Source organism: Hypomesus nipponensis, chromosome 20, assembly GCF_054491055.1.
Source record: "Hypomesus nipponensis isolate SF chromosome 20, ASM5449105v1, whole genome shotgun sequence".
Classification (NCBI taxonomy): Eukaryota; Metazoa; Chordata; class Actinopteri; order Osmeriformes; family Osmeridae; genus Hypomesus; species Hypomesus nipponensis.
In genome coordinates, this window is record NC_140380.1 from 4,910,459 (window position 1) to 4,917,591 (window position 7,133).

General features: G+C 42.8%; 1 pseudogene; it reads right to left on the reverse strand.

The window, feature by feature from the left end:
* Nucleotides 1-3,141: 3,141 nt before the first annotated feature.
* LOC146245983 (uncharacterized) lies at nt 3,142-4,224 on the reverse strand (annotated as a pseudogene).
* Nucleotides 4,225-7,133: the final 2,909 nt, after the last annotated feature.

The following is a 7,133-nucleotide window of genomic DNA, read 5'->3' on the forward strand; positions in this document are numbered from 1 at the left end:
GTGTCATCATTGCTGAATTAACAAAATGTTCAACAGAAATTGTAGATTCTATTATATAAGACAAATAAACCAACTCTAAAAATATATAATTTAAAAGAAAAGGTGTCACTGTTTTCCCTTTCGTTAATCTGCGCTTTGTTTTGGTTTGGTATTTTGCACACGGCACGAGCACAATTGGCTGCAGAACTACAAACTCTGCCATAGCCTACTTTGACGGTGTTATTAGTCAAAATGGCAAATAAATCTGTGGTATGTCAGCATTTCATAAAAGTATATTTACATTTACAAAGTACCGGGTGATTCGAAAAACGTTGAATGCAAACTCTGCCAACAACGGTTTATTTTTCATAGTTCGACGTTGAATATGATGTCCTACCACCTGAAAAACGTAAGTTGGTCTAGCTCATGCCGACGCGCTGGGTTGAAAAATGAATATGCCTATTAAAAGAATCACATCCAAATCGAATGACATTATCGTCTTCGGCCAAGACAACTAAATCTTTCTCTATTGCACCTTTCCCTACTCAGCTTCTACATAAGTTTGCATGCTGCAAGTTTTCAGACAGTGATAAGCGCGCTCTGATGATTTGCATGTTAAACAAACAATATTTTGAATTTGTAGTACATTGTAACTAGATACCATCGGCGTTCGGTTACAACAGGACGGGTGATACGAGTCTTATTATTAGTAGGGTATTAGCGGCTGAATCTGCAATGTCCAGCAGCCACTGAGTCAGATCGCGAAAATGTTTCTAGGTTTTTTTTGTGTGTTTTCTTTTTTTTAAAGCGTTTCAAAGTTCGATTAGTACATTTTCTGACGTTTTAGTCGAGTCTTGGTCGACCAAAGAAAATCTTAGTCGGGGACAGCCCTAATATTTAATCTTTCACTCTGATTAGTAGAGGTGTTGAAATTAATCGAAGAATCGATGCATCGCGATGCGGACATGGACAATGCTGCATGCAGTGGCCGACCATAATCAATTATAACGCAATGATGTCGTTTGTTAATTTTCAGCGGCGGCATAAACATTCAAATGAAAAATAACATTCTCAGTAGCCTAACCCGTTACATCTACCTTTGATATAGACTCTAGTTTTCTGCTCAGACTGGAATTGGAGCTTTTTTTGCATCCATCTCTGTGTGTGTGTGACGAGTGCTGTAAAAACGCGATCTAGCGACTAGCGACAAATCATGCAACTGTCTGTTACTTTGGCAATCGCCGCTTTCGTTGTTGAGCAGCAGTAAAATAACTAATTGTACGTCTGTTGTCATAGCAGCCAATCATGTTAACTTGCGACGGTGCGTCATTGAAATCTGTGCTAAACTTATAATTTGCCTCTAACTCAATCACAGGAGAGTGAAATCGAACAATTTCCTATCCATTGGCTAATTAAAGATAATTTTTAGTCACCCAGCATGAAATATGCGAGTGATTTACACGCATTGCAGAGTTGCCTCAACTTTCCTAGACTAAGTTACAGTATTAATCATCTTTCCTATAGGTTTTTAGTTACAGGACTAATGCTGAGGGCTTGCTGATATCACCATCACGTGTGCTGACGTTGTGACGTTAGGGTAGCATGAGTCCCCCTGTGCGACACAAGGCACTTTTTGCCACAAAAACTTAATTGAAGCCTAAATTGTGCAACAAAATGTCAATTTCAATAAAAGCAAACACAATCGAGACCAAGACAAACCTATTGACACCGACGCTGATATTGAGGGATCCTTAGAGGTGGGAAAATAATAAACTGTATATGATAGAGAACAATGGTTGTGCTTGCCGAAGGCTTGAGCCACCCCCTATTTGCCCTAAAAGGCAGCAATGTATGCCATCATTAACACGTCTTCGGGCCTGTTTGATCCCGTAAACGAGGGTACCAGGAATATGATTTTGATAGACTTGGATTGTATCTGAGAAAACGAATTTGGTACTGGGGTATGTGCGCAGTAACCACCCAAGATCATTTCTCATTTGGTTCATGAGAACACAATACGTTTGTGAGGCCAGGTTGTTTCCGCCTAGATGGATGATTATCATGTCGAGACCTGCAACCGGCCTGCTTTGGAGAACAGGCAGGAGCTGCTCCCATCTCATGCCCCTCTGTCCCATCCAGTGGCATAGGTTTGGTCTCAGCTTTGGTGGGGACATCCTCCCCCCACCACCCCAAGGCTGAGAAGTAAACTTTTGCTGAGAAAATTGTGATTATTTTTGCGTTTAGTTTAGACAATAGCCTCTTGCGTTTATAATACTCTAAAGTTTAATTATTATCTCTGCGTGGAGTGTGCAGACAATAACAATTATGTAGTACCCGATGTTTGACCGTTGGAGGGAAATGTTGTTTGTCAGATAATGGAAGCAAGGACACGCCAGCACCGTGATGTGGTCCCTGGTGCCTGTTTGTAGGGGTGCTTGCTCCCCTTCTTGACCAGCACCCTGTCCCTGCTCATATTTTTCTGAAACCCTGATTTGTCACAGTTGTAGATCTGTCAGGGTTTCTCAGCCAGTTCTTTTGCAGGGTCTTTCTGAGGAGTTCATAAAACTACCCCACATTCTTCTCCCTGGCACACAAGGCTCAACCTGGGTCGATGTTGTACGGTGCCCTCATGGTGACAATGCCACGGTGACGCTGGTGGAAGTCCTGCTACCATCTCCTGCAGAGGAACTTGGTGGCGGTAGGGTCTCTCTTCCTCCTTTAACAGAATCTAAATATGTTATTGTTTTACAAAAAGTATTTTAGGGGGTGCATATGTAATATTGAACATACTTAATGGCAGTGGCAAATGCCAGGAGTTGGGCCTTGGTGAGAGGGAACCCATGGCCTGTGGTGTAGAGGCAGTACTGGACAAGGACATTATCATCCTGGTCAGATAACAGGAGCCTTTGCCCAGACTTGTGGCCATGAACCTTCACCCTATCCGCCAGCATCATCCGTGGCACATTGGTCATCCTGGCTGCCTGCCTCACTGATATTCCCTACTCCACTGCTCTCAGAGCCCTGAGCATATCTTCCTCTCTCCACAGCTTCCTTTTTAAATGTATACTTATCATTACTATTATTATAACAAGTACACTTGGGTGTAAATTTCAAAACACAGCGACCCAATATGCAATACAGTACATTTGAAAAGGCTCATTCCTACTGAATATGGACCCTGGTTTGGGTCTCTTATGCCTGACATGTTGTTTCAGCTTGACGCCTAAGTTGCTGTTGAAGGAGTTCAATGTCCTTGGCACTCTTTCAGTTCTTCTGCTTTCTCTATGAGCAGAGCTTCTAGTTCAGGAGAACGTTGTCAAGCCTGTTTCTGCAGAGACTTGATCTCTGCATAATTACAAAAAAAGCCCTTTCTGATTTTGCACAAGTTTTCTTGAACCTCTTCCAGGGCCTTCTCCAAAATGTTGCAATGCTTGTCCTCCTCCCTCACGTCAATCTGCAGTTTGGTCATGAAGCCTGCCATCTTCATCAGGTTTGCATCCATAATGCATCCAGCTCCTGCTCACCCCTTGTTGAGATCAGGAGGGCCTCCTTTTTTCCATTGGAAAGGATGAGGATGTTGTCATCCCTTTCGGCAAACTCAGCACAAAGGTTTTTCTCCAGCTTCACAAGATTTGCTCTGGTCATGTTGCATTTCATATCAGCCCTTGTTCTGGCTGACTGGGCCGCACAGATTTCAGCTTTGAGGGCAGAGCGCTTCGTCTGGAACTTGACCCCCCGGCTGAGCTGTACTGGGGACCACGTTTCCCACCTCCAGCAGCTTAGCTGTGATCCGAGTGAGACCCTGCTCAGAGCTCTTCAGAGCTTCCACTGCCTAGTTCTTCTGAGATTTCAGTTCCTGCCTCTCCTTCCCCTGATGGCCAGATTTCACTATTGAGAAAAGATCTGTCTTTGGTAGTGGGCCCTCAGCTGTTCGACACAAACTTGAGTTCCAATGGAGCTTTGATGGACACCATAGTAAACAGCCCCAAAAATTAGAACGTCCTCATTTATCGCAACAAAAATTGGCTCATGCCATTCTTTCAGTAGCAAGGGTCTGAAAGCACCAAATACAGAGTCTTCAGTTTAAGCTGGTTCTCTCTTTGGGCACACTCCCTCGCTGGATTGCTCCATTGCCATGAGATCCACACCAAGCCCTGTGATTCTGAATAGGACCAGGACCAGTCACACATCCAGCTTGGACACTAACTCAAATGATTCCTCTCTGGGGAGAGACTGTCTAGCCATGTCTTTGGGACTAAATCTTATAGATTTACCTGTCTGCAACACTGACACCTGCTCTTCTCTCAAGGTAGCATCAAGAATAACTGGAGAGGGAAATTGTGGGGTGTGCTTGTGTCGGTTGCAGATGGGTTATGTATATCTGAGTCCACACATTCGTAAATATAGGCCTACGTTTCAACTATCTACAGATTATGAGGTCGAACTGATTCAATGAGTGAAAATGAGACACAATTTCCCCTCATCTGTCCATATGAGAAATGCCTATGGCAACCTAACTAGTGCTAGCGCAGGGCATGTTAGCCGTTTTCACCAACAGATTGGCATAAAGTTGGCTGTGGCATTGAAGACAGCGATGCACCACACAAGCTTGAATTTAAAGGTCACATGACATGAAAACTTCACTTTAGGAGGTTATTTAACATTAATATGAGTTCCCCTAGCCTGCCTTTGGTCCCCCTGTGGCTAGAATTTCCGATAGGTGTAAACCAAGCCCTGGGTGTTCTTGTCCGCCTTTGAGAAAATGAAGGCTCAAACGCTCCGTTTGAAAATCTGCTCCTTGTGACATTACAAGGAGCCTCTGCACAACCAGTATCTTAAGTTTATTTTCGCTGGAAATGCGCCGACACAACCTCTCAAAGTTTTGCATGTCTGCGCCAAACATTTCAGCTACCACTGTTTCTTTAACTTGAGCCAATACAAAGTTGGCCTTGCTGACCGTCTGAAATTAAATTCTGGATCAGTACTCCTAAAAATAACATTAATACTTCAAATAGGCCCAACTGGATGATAATGTCCATATAACAAGTTCAGATGAACATCAGTCGGCGTCGGCTGCAGCCGGCTGCCTTGAAGCTGAGAAAGCCATTGACTGCTTCAAGTCAGCCGGGCTGCAGGCGACGCCGGCGCTGCATGAAGTCAAACACACTTAATGTTTCCTTCTTCTGACAGCCGAGTCTTCGGATCAAAGATTTGTTCATCTGCCGGGTACGAGTCTTTGGATCATGTTTTCACAGTACTGGTAGCTAGAGGAAACTGAAAGGATTCATTCATTTTGACTGGGTCTTCGGGTACGAGTCTTTGGATCATTTTTCACGTGACCTGCGTAGGCTCAGAAGAGGAAACAGAAAGTAGTTGTTAACCTCATTCAGTTTTGCGTGACTAGGTCAGGTAACATGAATGGTATTCGTTCACAAGTGATAATTACAGGTTTTGTTAACTTTTTTTTATCTCAGCCTCGAGAAAATGAACGAATCACTCTCTGAGACAACTCGTTATTCCCGAGTCATACTAATGATTCGTTCAAAATGAACGAAACGTTCACGAACGACACATCACTAACGTAAATCGCCGAAGGCAAGCACACCCAACAAGACTGCACGAAAATCATTGCTGTAACTTAATTATGATAAGTCTCAAAATAAATGGTTTATTTAATTTTCATTCTCATATTTGACATGTATTTCTTTGGGAACTTTGATCCCATAAAAAAAAATTTTTTCAAACAAAATGACAAGAAGGTGTTTTAATAACGAAGGTTTTAAACTGTTTTGGGGAAAGTACATTGTTCTACTATACCATGTGACTATATCTTAAAGAATGTAATGCACCTGCCATCAAAACCACATCCAGGACTGCACGGTCTACAGTACAGTAAAGTGGCTGCTCTGCTGACCTACTTTTGAAGGCTGAGGACCTGCACATCAGCGTGCACTCACACAGAAGAGAGACTGTACCCTCAACATCCCACTCTATCCTTAATGAACCTGTATTGAAGTACATTATTGATCAATGGTAGGTGAGCTCTATCCAGAATGCATCTAGAGACTTTAGATACTATACATACTCTGGTCTACCATGCAGACAGTACGTACTCAATTCAACAGTCTACCATGCCAACAGCATACAGTCTTCAGCAGTGGCACATACTCTACATACGTGATTCAAAGGACTGATCACATTTTCTTCTGCAGAACTTGATAACAACCATTCATTTGAATCAGGTGTGTTTGAGCTGGAAATAATCAAAAACATACAGGAGAGTGGGCCCTGAGGACCAAGGTTGAGGACCCCTGCTCTACAGTCTACCATGCAGACAGCATGCATACTCTACAGTCTGCCACGTTTCCAAGAAAACCAGATAGGGGAAGTGAAGAGGTTTTAAACTGTTGTGGGGAAAGTACATTGCTTTCGAATGCCAGCGTGTGACTATACCTAAGAAGAATGTAATACACTTGCCATCAAAACCACAGCAAAGACTGCACCATCTACAATGCATGACAGTAGCTGCACTGATGACCTACTTGCAAAGGCTGAGAACCTGAACATCAGCATGCACTCATAGACAGTCATGAGAGACTTTACCACCCTCAACATCCCACACTATCACTAATGACCCTGTATTGAAGTACATTATCGATCAAATAGCAGGTTAGCTCTACCCTATTAACATCTAGAGACTTGAGACACTATACATAGTCTACAGTCTACCATGCAAACAGTATACATACTCCATATTGTTTACCACAGTACCAAAACAACCAGATTCTGTAGTTCAGCTAAGACATTTAATATTGAAACTGATTTCTCAGTCACATCTGGGGAAAAAACAGGGTTGATCAAATATCATCAAGTGACTCCACCTTTATATAAAACCTTGTAATGAACGAGCAGACACCAGAGCTCCACATCCTCTTGTTTGACTGTGAGGGGCATCATCTCTGATAGACATGGTGGAACACTTTAACATACCTGCTGAACTCTTTATGAGACTGGTGAAGACAGCAGGAAGTGCTTTTGGCATTGTCGGCTTCTTCATTATTTTCCAATTTATCTTTGAACTTGAGTTTTGATGTCCTTGCCAACAAAATGATATTGTCTTATACTGCATACTCTACATGGTACTGCCCGCAGTT